Source organism: Lactuca serriola, chromosome 3 (assembly GCF_051521515.1).
Source record: "Lactuca serriola cultivar US96UC23 chromosome 3, Lser_US96UC23_V15, whole genome shotgun sequence".
NCBI classification, from domain to species: Eukaryota; Viridiplantae; Streptophyta; class Magnoliopsida; order Asterales; family Asteraceae; genus Lactuca; species Lactuca serriola.
Genome location: NC_136410.1, coordinates 168,894,856 through 168,913,279, shown reverse-complemented (window position 1 = coordinate 168,913,279; position 18,424 = coordinate 168,894,856). Strand labels below are relative to the sequence as shown.

At 35.2% G+C, this 18,424-nt stretch overlaps 1 long non-coding RNA gene across 3 annotated transcripts; it reads right to left on the bottom strand.

Moving 5' to 3' along the window:
• Positions 1-615: 615 nt before the first annotated feature.
• LOC145094739 (uncharacterized) lies at positions 616-3,967 on the bottom strand. 3 transcript variants are annotated; one of them, XR_013703526.1, is made up of 6 exons: positions 3,256-3,967; positions 3,017-3,103; positions 2,402-2,542; positions 1,689-2,302; positions 1,470-1,549; positions 616-845 (listed from the first exon to the last, which is right to left on the bottom strand). It is a non-coding gene; the product is annotated as an uncharacterized LOC145094739 (long non-coding RNA). The 3 variants fall into 3 exon arrangements; XR_013703525.1 differs by having other exon boundaries at positions 3,017-3,548; positions 3,618-3,967; XR_013703524.1 differs by having other exon boundaries at positions 3,017-3,967.
• Positions 3,968-18,424: the final 14,457 nt, after the last annotated feature.

The window sequence follows — 18,424 nt, the reverse complement described above, 5'->3', positions numbered from 1 at the left end:
AGGCCCAATGATGGCTTGTGGTAGCAACCATTTAGTGGTAAAAAATCTTTATCTTGATTTATTGTTTCTTAGATCTCCTCCTATGAAAGTTTAGTGCCTTTTTAGCCCATTTTGGAACCATTTTGGAGTTGAGCATGATTTCAAGTTGTGAAATACTAGATGTGTGCTCGCGCAAAGCAGCGGCGACAAATAGCTCTTCTGGTGAATAGTTTTTTGTGGGAAATAATTATTAAATTTTATTAGTAGTTATTAAGTAATAAAAAGATGACCACTTTTAAATAAGTCATTTATTTTTTAGACATTATATTTTTATAGCGTCTACTTATATTATTGATGTGATTAATGAATAACGATGTCTAATTTAAGAAATATAATAAATCTATACACATTACTTCATTTTTCTACAGATTGAATTTATTAATACCATTCATTATTTAGGTCTTCATATTTTTGGCAAGCATTAATGGTTTATTTATACATAATTGATTTGTATATGAAGTTTTGTAACCTATACCTCTTAAAATTCAATATATAATGATTATGCTTTATATATATATATATATATATATATATATATATATATAATTTAACTATTTTTATATCAAAATGAGTAAAACAAAAAATAATGTATAAATAAAGAACCATAAATATAATATTAACTAGGGAAGAACCCCGCTTTGTGGGGATGGATACGCCAAACATTCCAAAAATCCAAGAATGACTTCAATTGGAGGCATATCATCATCTTTTTGGGTTGTATGAACCTTCATTAAGCAGCTTCTATTGCAAATTAGGCTTCCATTGATGCTTTCTTCTCATAGTTGATTTTCTTGATTTCGATTTTTCTATATAACGAAAAAAACATTACAATTGTGAATCTAATCAAGATCAAAAACCTTTAAGCAACAATAATCTCAAACATAAAAGGTTTAAAGAACCTTTACCTAAAAGATAAGAATGCAGACAAAGAGATTGCCATTATGTATGAAAATGGGAGCTAACCCCTTCAAAGGAGTTGGTGATGAAATTTGTTTGTGCAAAAGTAAGTTTTTTTTGACTTCTTCCATATCAGTTTTGACAAAAGCACAAAAATGAACATCATTAATTACAATTTATAAACAAAATCATCATCTCAACTGATAATGTGTTTGTAATTTAGAAATATAATTCCACTCACCCTCATTTGTCTTGAAGTAAATGGTGTTTCAATGTATCCTTTATTCACAAACAGAGGTCCATCTTATTTTCCAAAAGATGGAAATGCTATGTTTAAAAAAATTGATAAAATGATGGTATATATTAAAACAAATGTTACTGCACGTTGCTGTATTTGTGTGTTATGAAAGTTAACCATGAAAAAAAGTCTAAAGTATGACCTATGGAAATTACATTGATACTAATTTCACATAATGCCAATACACACATGTTAAATTAAGAGAAATACATGAATATAAAGTTTATGTTCTTACACATGTGAAAGTCTTTGATATCAAGAGCGAAGATGGTCAGATCAACCGTCCAATAATCATATATTTTTCCATAAATACATCTGTTAGTGAATAAAAGATTTAAGCAATTGTCTCATAGTGGTGAGATAATACATGACTAAATCAAGCTATCAAAGCATTGTGTACAATAATCTAAGATGCAGAAAGTAAAATTATAGAGAAAAAAATCAAGAAAACTACCTGATGTGATATTGATGCAGGGAAAATACAGATGATCTGTTATTCTTTTTACCACTAACCTGCCAGAAAAGAAACAAAAAATAAAAAAATAAAAAATAATAAAAATCGGAAATGTCAGTTTATGTTAAAATCCTATCTTTTTGAAATCCTACCACCCAAAAAAACAATAAGAATGTTTGCCTTCTTCTATATTGTTATATTCATGCTTATTTCATTCGAATGAAAGACTTAAACAATCGATCAAATCTACTGAAAACAATCAGAAATTGCAGCAAGATTAGCAGCTAATATGACCAACAAAACTCATTTAATAATTATAAAGTACACCTGTAAAAGAATTCTATATAGTTTTTTTCAACAGTAAATGTTTAAAACATTGGAGTTTTTTAATTACCTCAAACAATAATCCTCTGAGTTAACTTGCTTTGTACAGTTGTCACCAAAAAATTAATTAAACTATTCATCTATCAACAAATTTTTCCTAATGTGCATACACAATGTGATAAAGCTCAAGGTGAACAATGTTTTCAATATCTAGTGCTGTTGTGGTTCTATTTTTGATAAGAGTCTCTTGAGGACAAATGAGTCTCCACTGAAGTTTGTTAGCTCTGATGCTGTTGATGGATGTTTCAAACAGAGTAAATCAAATAGTGACTAAAATAAATCGTCATAGAAAAATGAGCACACGAGATTAGAGGAAAGGAAGCTTATACCTTCCGGTGCCGGGATCTGAACCGGCAAGTCAACCGGTCAAGTGTCCATATAGAAATATATGATGGACTTCACTGAAGCAAAATGTCAACCACATGGCATGCTACCAACGTGATACTTCCCCTGGGATACTTAACTGTTTTCTGTGGAAAAAGAGAATTACCTGTCTAATTTAGCCCATTGATGATCACTAAGTACTTTAAAGAATTATGCTATATGAAACTCATATGTTCACATATATATAAAAATTATAGATTGTTTTGGTCTATTCATGAAGATTCAGAAGAGGAATTATATTAACTATTCAATATCCCAATTCCAGTTTAGAACAAATTGGATGTCTAAGTACCTTTTCATCATCAGACATGGGTAGCAGTAAAGGAAGCTATAATTTCCTTAACCACATGGCTCAACAAAAAGCAAAAGCAGTGTTTTCTTTCGTATTATTTACTACCCCATTATATTTTCATTACTCGATTTACTTGTATCCAAAAAACAAATCATAAAGTGAAAGTAGTTAGAACTCAAAATAAGATGTAAGACCAAATAGAAAGCACGATATGAGGGAGACGGGGATTCGAATTTCAAATTTTCTGAATCTACAGATTCATACTTACATGTAACACATGTTATGATGAAGTCACATCCCACTATTAAACATTATGCATCCAGCTATCATCAGCAAAGCATTACGATTATCCATCCTGCTTATAGTATCCAACCAAGAAAAGATTCATTACAGTCATGTAACATTGATGACAGTATCCAATTATAGAGTCTCCTACAAATACAACCTGAAACCATGAATCCAAAAAAAAAAATTTATATGCTTCATCTCATTTACATAAAAAAGAACCTGATAATTCATCTCGTTTACAAAAAAATAAGTTGATAATTTCAAGCAGGAAGGAGTCGTTTGTGGGTAGAAGTAGGTGCTTTTGTGGGTTCGTCAGTCGATAATTTCAGAAGATGTCGGTGAAGCAAAGGCCGTTGCGACGGTGAAGCCAATCGATTCTGTCCATCACGCTAGTCCTATGTAACCATTGATCGACCCCAACACAAATAATGGTGGTAGCTATCGCCGATCGACAAAACCATTGATCGGCCCCAACACAGAGAGTGGCGGTAGCTATCGCCGATTGAGACATGCTGATGTAAGGAGACACCGAAGTAAGTTGGAGGCAGTTGCAAAGAAGGTGAAGTTTCTAGAAGATGAACCTGCAATTGAGCGATCTGAAGAGCTTCTAGGAGGTTGGTTATACGCTAGGGTTTTCCAGACCATGTTATAAACCCGACAATGACATCAAATGTCAACCTACACCATCAATTTAGAGCAGAAACATCAACATGCGTCTAGGTTTCCTGAGATTGGAGCGGTGGGAAGCATGGAGAAGACCATGATAACCTGATAGAAAATAGTGGAAGAGGTAGATGGAGAGAGACAGTCAAAGATATCTATGGAGTTACTGGGTGATAGTACGTGGAGTATCGGTATTGTATCGTAGAGACGGTGTATCATGGGGAGGACATGTAGCACCGACGAACAGTGAAGAGAGAAGGAAAGAATGAGACGTATCAACGGTACAATACATATGAATGTTCATGGACTAAATTGCCAATTTGACAAACTCTTGTGGCAAAATCCTTAACCAATGAAAATATGTAAAGTTGTGGACCAATTTTGTCAAATCCTTAGCCACTTTAGTTAGTTAAGGATGGACAATTTTAACATATATATATATATATATATATATATATATATATATATATATATATATATATATATATATATATATATATATAATTGTATTCGTTAAACAACTTGTATTAATTTGAAGTTTTCAGTTTTCAAAGGGAGGAAAATAAAAATTAATATAAAAATAAAGGACTAGTAATATATTGTATGATTTTAACGGTTATTCATAGGTAATTGATTATTTCATTCGGTTTGACTTAAATTTATAGGGTGTGTTTTCTTTTTATATATTTATTTTGTCAATATTTTTCTAGTTTCATTTACAACTTTTTTTTCATAAGTTTGTAAGAACTTATTTTTTCTAATATTATTTTATTTTACGTTTTATATATATCTTATTTTACAACTAGTTTTTTGTTTTTTGTTTTTTGTTTTTTTTTTTTTTTTTTTTTAATTTTTTGAATCCTTTCCTACAAATTTTCTACATATTTGTATTTATAAAAGTTTTTGAAGAGTTTTCATTTTTATATTTTTTTGTACGGCTGTTTAATGATAAAAAATTAGTATCACCAAGTTAATAGAAACCGTCAACGCTCAGAACTCCAAATCTCGGATATAAAATGCAAAAGTTCTTACTGTTCACTATAATGGAAGACTGTGTTTTTCAAACAAATATGAAGTCTCCACTACAAAACATGAGCATGCAAACCCCAACTCATGCATAATGTACTACTTATTTATGTTTTTTATATTATAGTATTGATATATTAGTTTTTATTGTTTCACATCTTTCGAATAATTTATTATTTTCTAGATGACGGACATGGCTAAATGCTACTTATAAAATTCAAACATTATTTTTTATAACAGTTTTTTTATAACAGTTTGAACAATTATACATAAATGAAAAAAATGAACAAATTACTGAAATAGTCCCCGTGGTTTTGCTAAAGTTGCGAGTTTGGTTCCTATCTTTTGTTTTGCACTCGGACCATTCTCACGTTTTACTTTTATTACTCGCCTGGTCCCTGGGTCCGTTAGTCGTCAACTCCAAACGTTAAGTCCCCCCACGTGCTTTGCACATGATGGGTATTTTCGTCATTTTATATAAAAAATCTATTAGAACACCCCTAAACCATGATTCTCTCTATTTTCAAATACGCCCTTTCTTCGTCTCTTTCATTTCCTCTTCTGTGAAGTGTCGGTCGACCTTAATGGAAAAAACCTGCAAGTGTGGTCTAGTTGGCATGATACGAAGATCGACTACCAAGAAAAACCCTCGAAGACTTTTCTATTGTTGTACTGGGACGGTAAGGGCGATTTTTTCTTAAGTATATCTTTATATCACATACCTTTAACACACAACAAATTACTCAAAATGCAGGGAGCAAAATGTGGTTTCATAGATTGGGTTGATGAGGACAACTTTAATGGTGAAAAAACTGAAAAAAGTATCTCCCTTGATTTTCAGAAGTCATTGGACGAGCTTCAACAGAAGAATAGGGCCTTGAGGCTGTTATTAGTGTTCAGTTGGGTTTTTTTTCGTGTCAATTAGAATTTACATGCTTTAATTTATGCTATCAATGTATTTATCTTTTGTTTCATCAAGGCATTAATGTAATAGAATGGCAATGTATGAATGACATTGACTATTGGAATAGAATTGTCTGTTGGAATGCAATTTTCTTTCGGAACGGAATTGATTGTTTTATAATGGAATAGAATTTAGTGGTTTGTAATGGAATGGAACTGAGTGGTTTGTATTGGAATGCAATTGACTGTTTTATAATGGAATGGAATGGAATTAAGTGGTTTGTAATGGAATGCAATTGACTGGTTTTCTATTGGAATTGAATTGACTTGAATTGAATGATTGAATAGAATTGAATGGTATTGAATTGAATGATTGGATAGAATTCAATTAAATGGAATGGAATTAAAACAAAAACATAGCAACAGATTAATAACACCAATTGTTCATACCATAATTGAAAATAAAGATACATTAAAAGCTATAGACAACAAGTCCCAATAGTCATACCATAATTGTTCATAACACAGACACAAAACATAATGACAAATATAACAAACACAAAAGATCATAACACCATAATTAGTTCATAACACAAACACAAAATATGAAAACACAATCATAACTTAAGCAATACTCTTCCCTTTCTTCCCAGCCTTCCTTGTCATTCCTTAAATTCCATCACATGCACTTTGAGTTCCACTTTGCCTACCACCACCTGCACTTTGATCTTTCTTCCCAACATTCCCTTTCTTGCTTGAACTACCATCACCTGCACTTTGATCTTTCTTCCCATCCTTCCCTTTCTTGATTGAACTACCATCACCTACACTTTTAGCTTTCTTCTCAGCCTTCCCTTTCTTTCTTGAACTATCATCACATGCACTTCGACCTTTTCAGCTTCAGAAGCCCATCACAATGAGCCCTCCCAATGATATAAATAAAAGTTTATGTGAGAAAGTGAATCATTTGGTAACAATTAACCCAACAAAATAAAACAAACCTGTGAAGTGTACCCTAGACCAATGTTGGGGTGGAATAGCTTTGACCCATTCGTAGCAGTCATTGTTTAGCTTTCTTAACTCTTCCATATATGGGTGAATTCTTGTATTGTTTTTGTACTTGCACAATTCCACACATGTCCTGAAACACCTTTTCCCCTCTATATTTTCTTCATGTTTTCATGAATGTGTCACAGACAAAACCTGTGTTCTGCACATGGATACAATGTACCAATTGCTTGCAACAAGCCCTATACAAAAATAAACAACATTAGATGTAATGTATACAATGTACAATAATAACCAAGTCCATTGAATTTACTTACCTTTTGTTTATCAGATATAAAGGTAACGTTGGAATTCGCTTGCAAATCAATGTCATCACCTAAGCACCTTAAGAACCAAGTCCATGAATTTATATTCTCAGCCTCTACGACAACATATGCCAAAGGATATTTACAATTATTTTCATCAAGACCCTAAACATAGTGAAGGAGTTAGTAATTTAAATAAAATGGAATAAAATGACACAATATATGTGTTTACATCTTACCACTGCTGTGAGTATCATTCCAGGATAAGGCCCTTTCATAAAAGTCCCATCCAAACGAATGTAATATCTTTTATGAGCTAGAAAACCTTTCTTCAATTGCCCTAGACAAATGTAGATCCGTTTGAAAGTTCTAGTCTCAAAAGCTGGGTTTGGCTCACTTTTGACCTCTATCTTAACTATTGTCCCTGGGTTTCGAGTGCGAAGTTCTTGAACATAGTCTCTTAGTGTAGTATATTGCCCTGCATAATCGCCCCTTACTTGATTCAATGCTTCTGTTTTATCCCTAAATACCTTCATCTTCAAAATATCTACTTGGTATTCATGTTGAAGTTGTTCTTGTAAAGCTCATGTAGGGACTGTATGGTTGCTTTCAATCTGTTGCACTATTTTCTTTGCCTGAACTTGTAGGTACAAGCTTTCACATTTCTTCTTTGTAGACATCTATGCTCTTTTTCGTATGTCTTGATCTCTAAGTCAAACTCTTGTTCCCACTTGCTAGCATAAAGTACCCATGTACACTTGTTTTCTTCACTTCCTTTATTGCTTTGATTGGGTCCACATTGGTTAAGTTGATCAAGATCTAGGATAGCACCTTTACAAATAGCTCCACTCTGTTTTTGTCATTTTTTATGAAGTCTAGTAATGGGTTTTGAGCATTCTAGCACTCCTATGGTGTACATGCAACCCTAGAAACCTTGGATCTATGTTTGACTAAGATACATGCAAATAATTACTTTTCCAAGGTTCTTATCCTATCTAGCATGGCATGGGGAACTTGAATAAAATAAAGCTAGTAGAATTACTTACCTTGTAGTTGTAGTTGATTGCTTGGAGTTTTAGAGCCTAACACCAATAGTATGGATGCCTCAAATGGAAATCACAAATCACCACAAACTTTGGAACCTTGAGAGAATAGTCACAACTATCTTGAAATCGGCCCTCTTACTTTACTCACCACAACTAGTGTGATTTCAAAAACCAAAGCCTCCTTTATATAGTGTGGTGGATTAGGGTTACATCCATGTAAACCCTAATACCCATGTCTCTTCATTTCCATGAGATCCATGAGTTAAAGCTCCATGGAGTATCCATGGACTTCCCATGAAAGCCTATCCCATTCCAAATAAGCATTAGCCCACACTATATAAATATAAGAGCCCATATTTATCAATACTAATTAAATAACATGATCTTATTTTAATATATTAGAACTTATAATATATTAATAAATCATAACTTACACTATTCTCAAAAGATTATCCATAAATTGTTCGGGTGAAGTGCAACCCAAATGGACCATGTCGGGTCGGGTCAAGTACATACCAAATATAGTTATGGACTTAGACACTATATCCAACAGTCTCCCACTTGGATAAGTCTAATAACTATAGTTGCAAGTATGACTTCAAGAACCGATCAGCAATTGTAGCTCTTTAAACTCTGTTGAACTAGAACGCGCCATTTTAGATAAGTGATCATATAATCCTCTATTCTAGATATCAGCCGGACAAATACATGGAACATGGTCTTACTTATTGCCCAACATTTGTTTCCCGATTTCTGATTTGTTTTACATAGAACTTAACTGAACACATCAATTTAGTTCTGACCGGGCCCGATACATATGTCAAAACAAAATCATCGAGGGGCCCAGATATCGCTTCTAATCCAAGAAGGAACATATAAACTTCGACTCATATGTTTGCTCTACTACTTGTTGAATTACACACAAAGGTATGTTTTATAACATTGAGTTACCAAGGCGTTTTCGTACAATCAATGCATAATCAACTAATAGGTAACAAATCATATCTCTAGGTTTGAAGATTTATATGATATTACCGTCTCACGATCACTCGAGATAAATTCCATGAAGTGATTCCAGTGAACGTGGGTTGAGTCCAATGCTCAAAACTTATGAGCAATCATGATTGTTGTAGCCATGTCCAACATCTTAGACCTCTGGAACAAATCATGACAGTCTTGATTCATACCTACTTCCGACATATGACCGACTGTGGAGGTTCGAATAATATGATATACCAAACATAATTATTCTGGAAGTCAAAACATGCAAAAGAAATATAGTAAACGATTGACAAGTGATAGCAACACTTTACTCATAAATAATAGCTTTTATCTATCATCAAATGTCAATTACATTTTACAAATTTCGAGATTATCTAACTACTAAAACTAATATCATCCTTCAGCCCTATGCTCCAAGCATGCTGGAGATGCTTAGCCCAAGTCAGTCCTTCGTGAGGGGATCTGTTGGGTTCTCATCCGATGATACCCTCTTTGCCACGAGGATGCCTTCTTCTATTTGATGTTTGATGAAGTGTTATTTTCTGTCAATGTGTCTGGATCTTCCATGATCTCTCGGTTCCTTTGCTAAGGCAACCGCACTATTGCTGTCATAGAAAATCTCCATTGGCTCCTTTATAGCTGGTACAACTCCAAGGTCTTCGATGAAGTTCTTTAGCCATATAGCCTCCTTTGCTGCCTCGCTTGATACTATATACTCTGATTCACAAGTGGAATTAGCCACTATCTCCTGCTTAGAACTTTTCCAAGTAATTTCCCATCTGTTTAGAGTAATGGCCCAGCCCGACTGAGAGCGGAAATTATCCCTGTCAGTCTGAAAGCTAGCATAACTGTACCCTACAACTCTCAAGTCATCACTCCCACCAAGGGTAAGGACCCAATCCTTAGTCCTCCGTAGGTACTTGACGATATTCTTTACCGCAGTCCAGTGTGCCTTTCCAGGGTTCCCCTGATACTTACTAACCATGCTTAAAGCAAAGGCTACATTTGGTCGAGTACACGTCGTAACATACATGATCGATCCTACAGCTGAAGCATAAGGTATTCGACTCATTTCTGCTATCTCAGCCTCAGTACTAAGGCTTTGTGTCTTACTCAATCTGGCGTTACTCTGGATGGGTAACTCACCTTTCTTGGAGTTATGCATGTTGAATCTTTTCAACACTTTGTCCGCATAGGTGCTTTGACTAAGTCCAATTAGTCTTTACTCCTGTTTCTCAAAATTCTTATCCCTAGGATATAGGCAGCTTTACCAAGGTCCTTCATAGCGAAACACTTCCCAAGCCAGGACTTTACTTCTTGCAGGGTTGGGATGTCATTTCCTATGAGTAGTATGTCATCCACATACAGTACCATAAAGCTGACTATGCCCCCACTAGCCTTGATATAGACACAAGATTCATCTTCACTCCTTGAAAAGCCAAATTCTTTGATATTCTCATCAAAGCAAAGATTCCATCTGCGAGGTGCCTGTTTCAATCCATAAATGGATTTCTCGAGTTTACACACTCTATTGGGGTACTCTGTACTGACAAAACCCTCTGGCTGAACCATGTAAACATCTTCAGTCAACTTTCCATTAAGGAAAGTAGTTTTGACATCCATTTGCCATATTTCATAGTCATGAAATGCAACAATGGCTAATAGAACCCTAATAGACTTAATCTTGGCCACTGGTGAAGAGGTCTCATCATAATCAACTCCCAGAGTTTGAGAATAACCCTTTGCAACCAGTCGTGCCTTATAAGTGTGTACATTCCATCCATGTCGGTCTTCTTCTTGAAGATCCATTTGCACCCAACTATCTTACGATCAGGTACATTGTCAACCAAGTTCCAAACTTGATTGTCATACATGGACTGTATCTCGCTATCCATAGCCTCTTTCCATTTAGCAGCCTCAGGGCCTGCCATGGCATCCATGTAGCTGTTAGGCTCATCCAGATTTACTAGTGTTTTATCACTGATAAGTGTCTCACCTTCGGCAGTAATATGGAAACCACAATAATGCTCAGGTGCATTCCTAACTCTGGTGGAACGCCTCAGAGGTATAGATTCTTTAGTCGGCTCAACAGGAGTTTCCTCCTCAAGTTGAGGGCTAGGATTTGAGGTTCCTTCACCATTTGACTCTTGAATTTCCTCAATTTCAATTTGCCTCCCACTATCTCCTTGGCTCATGAATTCTCTCTCTCAAAAGAATCCTCTTCTTGCTACAAAGACCACATTATCACTGGGTCTATAGAAGATGTAGCCAAAGGATTTATGTGGATAGCCGATGAAAATACACCTTTCGCTTCGGGGTTTGAGCTTATCATGAGTCTCGCATCTCATGAAAGCTTCACAACGCCAAATCTTGATGTGGTCTAGATTGGGAACTTTTCCAGTCCACATCTCGTGAGGTGTTTTGGCAACCTTCTTTGTAGGGACTAGATTAAGGATATAGGCGACAGTCTCTAAGGCATACCCCCAAAATGAGATTGGTAGCGAAGTTCGACTCATCATGGAACGAACCATGTCCAACAAGGTCCGATTGCGCCTCTCAGCTACACCATTCAACTGTGGTGTCCTAGGAGGTTTCAATTGTGAGATAATCCTACATTCCTTAAGATAGTCAAGGAACTCAGTACTAAGATACTCACCACCACGATCGGATCGAAACATCTTAATTTTCCTGCCCAACTGATTCTCCACTTCTTGCTTAAACTCTTTGAATTTCTCAAAGGTTTTTGACTTATGCTTGATTAAGTAGACATATCCATATCTACTACAATCATAAGTGAAAGTCACATAGAACCGATTAGCATCTCTTGTGGTGGTTCTGAAGGGTCCACACACATCCGTGTGTTTGAGGTCCAAAAAACCATCACCCCTAGCACAAGTGCCAGTAAAAGGTGACTTTGTCATTTTACCAAGCAAACAAGATTCACAACTATCATCTGAATTTAGGTCAAATGACTCCAAGACTCCATCCTTTTGGAGTTGGCTTATGCATTTCTTGCTTACATGTCCAAGACAACAATGCCATAAAGATGCTTTATCTAAGCTAGTGGAAGAGTTAATATACAATACATTATTTCCTAGATTATCTACAACAGATACGGTTTCATACACGCCATCACAAGGTAATGCTTTAAAATAAAGAACATTATTAAAGAAAGCATCAATACTACCATTATTATTATCAAAATAAAAGGTAAAACCTTGTTTATACAATGCATGAAAGGAAATAACATTTCTTTCCATTTCTGGTGAATAATAACACTTATTCAAATCTAATGTAAACCCACTATTTAGCACTAAGGAATAAACTCCTATCTTGGTGACAGGTGAAGCTTTCTTGTTTCCCATGATCAAGTTTATCTTTCCCTGCTCCACATTCTCACTTCTTCTTAGTCCCTGCAAATCAAAACATATGTGAATACCACAACCTGTGTCAAGGACCCAAGACTTAATATGAGGTGAGTTATTAGACAATATAGTGTATATACCTGCATGGTTGGGTTTTACTTTCCCATCCTTCACATCTTGCTGGTACTTTGGGCAGTTTCGCTTCCAGTGCGACTTTTCATGACAATAGAAGCATTCAGCCTCATTAGGGTTAGCAGAAGGAGTGACAAAACCTTTCTTTGTTTTTCTTGAAGAGGAGCCTTCAAGGGTCTTACCCTTGGTACCCTTAGAAGGGTTCTTTCTCTTCTTCCCTTTGCCATGCCCGATTGCCAAGACATTGGCCGCAGTTGAAGTAGGAGTAGGAGTAGTAACAACTGACTTACCCTTTAGACCACTTTCGGCGGTCTTCAAGAGTCCTTGAAGTTTACTAAGGGTGACTTCTTCCTTGTTCATGTGATATGTCATGCGGAATTGATCGTAACACGATGGTAAGGAGTGCAAAATGATGTCTATTGCTAACTCCTCGGGGAAGTTCACATTCAGCTTCAGTAAACGGTCCACATACCTTTGCATTTTCTGCATGTGGCCCGTGATGGGTTCACCATCCTTCATTCAGGTTGTTATCATGGAGGAGATTATTTCATATCGCGCTTGACGAGAACTTTGATGGTAGCGGTCCATCAAGTCCTGGTGCATCTCAAAAGGATAATAGTCCTCATAGGACTTTTGGAGCTCGGCTGTCATGGTGGCCATCATGATGCATGCGAATTTTGTAGCATCTCTTTCATGTACCTCATATTCAACAAGCTCTTCAGGAGTAGCAGTTGGCTCGGGTACCTTTAGCTCCTTGTCGAGAATATATTCTTTGTTCTCATACCGAGTGACCATCCTGATGTTTCTGATCCAATCAGTAAAGTTGGATCCATCAAAGATGACTCTCTCACAAAGATTCATGAGAGAGAAAGAGCTAGTAGGGTTATAGCCAGAAGCATTGTTATTGGAAGACATTTGAAAAGAAGAGGGAATAGATTAGATTAGATTTAGAGACAGTCCTTAATAAAACACCCAAATGTAGTATTAAGGCTAGGACCCAACACAATATTTTATAACTTGAAGAGGGATGCCGTAATCTAAGCTATAAGATATTTGAAGGTAGGTGAATGACGATTCACCAATTTCCACCATGAAAAACGAAATTTTTAATTAGGTTTTAATTGGTTTAGAAACTCCTAGATTCTTTGAGATTCATTGAACTTTCTTCAATGGCATGTCTCAATCTCGAGTGTGCCCTTCAAGTTTTGTGACTGGGATGCCGAGGATCACAAAACAAGGTGTGAAGTAACCATGCAAATTAATTGGTACCCTCAATGTATTACCCCTCAATCGATGTGCCGGTTAACCACAAACACTCCATCGATACTATGATAAACATTAAGTCACCCTTTACCTACCTTGTTAAGTTCAAGTTAGTGTGCCGGTTAACCACACACGCTCCACTAACGACTTAAAAAAAGTGTAAAGTGTAATTTCATGGATTAGCACCTTATTCACATTTTTCCTAAAATAACTAAGATTAGGAATTCTATAAAGTTTAGTTACTTTAGTATTATCATTATACTTTTAATGAGAATTTATAAGTCCTTGTCCTACCCGTTCGGCTAACGACCCTCCACCGATCAAGGAAGCGGTGGGTGAGAGTGGACACCCATTAAGTTGCCATTTTATAGGCAACAACCTTATACCCCCCTTATAGACCGGCTTCGTGAATAAGGCGTACTAGCGGTAAGACGACTTGATCTTATACATATATATATATATATATATATATATATATATATATATATATATATATATTATTAACTTATAATATTATAAACTATAAGGGTTGAATTTTAACTTTTAAAATTGTAAGGGTTGGAACTAAAGTTTTAATCATGACTTTACTTGTTCCAAAACTTGAGGGCAAGTTTTGTAAACTTTCGAAACTTTTCATTTCTTATAACTTATGAAGTTAATTGAGTATTAAAATGAAGACTTTTCATTTTTCTAAATCTTGTGTTCTTTTAATGGTTTTAATTCAAGTGAGACTCTTGGTTCCATAACTTGAGGACAAGTTATGGACAAAAACACATTATGATCAAGAATTAAACTACCAAGTAGGTTACAAACAATTCCTATGATCATCTAATCTTCATAAGTTCAAGAACATGAATATGAACATTTCAAGAATCATAAATTACTCATAAAACTTGTAATTTTTGGTTATAGCCATTGTAATTGGATTAGCATAAACATTACACCATCTAAAAAGGGTTTTATAACACCAAAACAGTTTAGGGTAATGTTTCTAGTCCATTTCCAGCAGCAAAAGTCGAAAATCTACATTCTGAGGCTCCTACTTGTCGAGTGCACGAACCTACTCGGCGAGTAGGATGAAGATACACATGAACTCGGCGAGTCCCCCCATGGACTCGGCGAGTTCATCAGGTAGACAACAAAAAATTGACTTTTTTCCAATATATTGCATCAAGTATCAAACAAACAAGCCTAGGCTCTGATACCACTGATGGGTTTTAAGCATTCTAACACTCCTATTGTGTACATGCAACCTTAGAAACCTTGGATCTATGTGTGACTAAGATACATGCAAATAATTATTTTTCCAAGGTTCTTATCCTATCTAGCATGGCATGAGGAACTTGAATCAAATAAAGCTAGTAGAATTACTTACCTTGTAGTTGTAGTTGATTGCTTGGAGTTTTAGAGCCTAGCACCAATAGTGTGTATGCCTCAAATGGAAATCACAAATCACCACAAACTTTGGAACCTTGAGAGAATAGTCACAACTATCTTGAAATCGGCCCTCTTACTTTACTCACCACAACTAGTGTGATTTCAAGAACCAACGCCTCCTTTATATAGTGTGGTGGATTAGGGTTACATCCATGTAAACCCTAATACCCATGTCTCTTCATTTCCATGAGATCCATGGGTTAAAGCTCCATGGAGTATCCATGTACTTCCCATGCAAGCCTAGCCCATTCCAAATAAGCATTAGCCCACACTATATAAATATAAGAGCCCATATTTAATTAGTAATACTTTTGATCTCTAAATTAATCCTAGATTAATTATAAATCAATACTAATTAAATAACATGATCTTATATTAATATATTAGAACTTATAATATATTAATAGATCATAACTTATACTATTCTCAAAAGATTATCCATAAATTGTTCGGGTGAAGTGCAACCCAAATGGACCATGCCGGGTCGGGTCAAGTACATACCAAATATAGTTACGGACTTAGACACTATATCCAACATCTAGTTCCCTCTTTGTCTCCACAACATGTTTTCTTATTGCATCTTTCAATTCTTCAGATGAGGTGAATTTTTGGTACACATAGAATGTATCACGAACTCTTGCTTCATTGTTTTCCATTGCCCTTCGGATTGCCTTAATTGACTTTCTTCTCCTGTTTCTCCCACCTTCATCAGATGATGACTCATATAATAATACCTCATTATTTACAACCTCAATATCATCAATTTCCATTGTTTCTGTTTCCTTTCCATTTGACCCTCCAAGATCACCCATCCACTCTATATCTTCATCAATATTTAACAAAAACTCATTCATGTCTATCTCAGGTTCATCTAGGAGGTTATCTGAGTCTACTAAGAACTCACTATCATTTCTATCATCAACATCATCTCTATTTTCACTTTCATGAGTAATCCCTCCATGTTCTTCATTTAGAATTTCATCAAATTCATCAAATATACCTTGTGTTTCACATTGGGTATCAATTTGGTCACTTTCAGCTTCTTTTGTTGGCACAACATCTGGTTTACTTGATCCAATACAATCCCCTGTTTTAGTTTCCTTCCATTCCAAAAATAGCCTTCTACTACACAAAGGTTGATCAACGATTTTTCTATCCTAACTTTACTAGGGGTAAATGACATTGTGTATGTATGCAACATTGTTTTACGATGTTCAACATAGACTTCAATCAGTTTACGTTTACCCACGTATGTACCCAAATGGTTAATGTCACTGTCACTAGCTAATGCAAACAACCCAAATTCAAAATCTGAAAAGGGTCTTTTGAAGTGGTAATAAAGCAACTTACCCTCCTCAACACATCCTAGGGTCACCTGATGGGTTTTTAGCATTGTAACACTCCTATGGTGTACATGCAACCCTAGAAACCTTGGATCTATGTTTTCTCTAAAATATATGCAAATAATAATTTTCCAAGGTTCTCATCCTAACTAGCATGGTATGGGGTACTTGTAACATAAAAACTAGTAGAATAACATACCTTTTGCTTGTGGTTGATTTCTTGGAGTTTGAGAGCCTAGCACCAATAATGTGGATGCCTCTAATGGAATCACAAATCACCACACAACTTGAAAAAACTAGAGAGAGTAGTATGCACACTTAGAAATCGGCCCACCCTTGGTTTTCCTCACACACTAGTGCCATTTCATGTGGCAAGTACCTCTTTATATAGTGTTGTGGATTAGGGTTACATCCATGTAAACCCTAATACCCATGGCTTTTGATTTCTATAAGATCCATGGGTTAAAGGTCCATGGACTATCCATGGACTTTCCAAGCAAGCTTAGCCCATTCTAAACAAGCATTAGCCCACTCTATATAAATATAAGAGTCCATATTTAATTAGTTACCTTTTTATCACTAAATTAATTCCAAATTAATTATAGATCAATACTAATTAAATAATACGATTTCATATTAATATATTATAAATTATAATATATTAACAAATCATAACTATACTATTCTTAAAAGACTATCCAAATTGTTATGGTGAAGTGCAACCCAAATGGACCATGCCGGGTCGGGTCATGTACATCTTAAATATAGTTATGGACTTGGACACCTGATCCAACAGTCTACCACTTGGATAAGTCTAATAACTATAGTTGCAAGCATGACTTCAAGAACCGACCAACAATCGTAGCTCTTAAAACTCTGTTGAACTATGAAGCACCATTTTAGATAAGTGATCATATAATCCTCTATTTTAGATATCAGCCGGACATGTACATGGAACAACGTCGTACTTATTGTGCAACAGTTTGTTTCCTGATTTCCGATTTGTTTGACATAGAACTAAACTGAACACATCAATTTGGTTCTGACCGAGCCCAGTACATAGGTCAAAACTAAATCAACGAGGGTCCCATATATCGCTTCTAATCCTCCAAGGTCTAAAAGGAACATATAAACTTCGACTCATATGCTTGTTCTACTACTTGTTGAACTATACACAAAGGCACGTTTTATAGCATCAAGTTACTAATGTGTTTTCGTGCAATCAATGTACAACCAACTCATAGGTAACAACTCATATCTCTAGGTTTCAAGAATTATATGATATTACCGTCTCACAATCACTCGAGATAAATTCCATGAAGTGATACAAGTGAACCTGGGTTTAATCCAATACACGGAACTTATGAGCACTCATGAACGTTGTAGCAAATTTTACTATGTCTAACATTTTAGACATCTACAAGCCCAATTCATGACAGTCTTGATTCATACCTACTTCCAACATATGACTGACTGTGTAGAAATTAAATAACTTAGTCATTCCGAAAGAATAACCTAGCTACTCTGGAAGTCAAAACATGAAAAGTGAAACACAAGAATAATCGAATCCAATATGGTCTCAGAACTTATGAATATAAATAGAACACCTATTATTTATCACCATATTTATTACATATTATTCATTGCATAATGTTTCAAATAATCAACTTAATACTTGAATTAAAACAACAGTTGTCCCATGCTCCAAGCATGTACACTATATTTTTCTAAACGATAGTTATGCCATACTCCAAGTATGCACACTATGTTTGTCTATGATCCTTACTTTGTGAAATAGATCAATTGAACATGATTCCATTGATGCTCATTTCACAATCGTAAATCTTTATTGTAAGTGTAAGAATTCCAAACTCTTTTTCACTGCTTGAATGTGT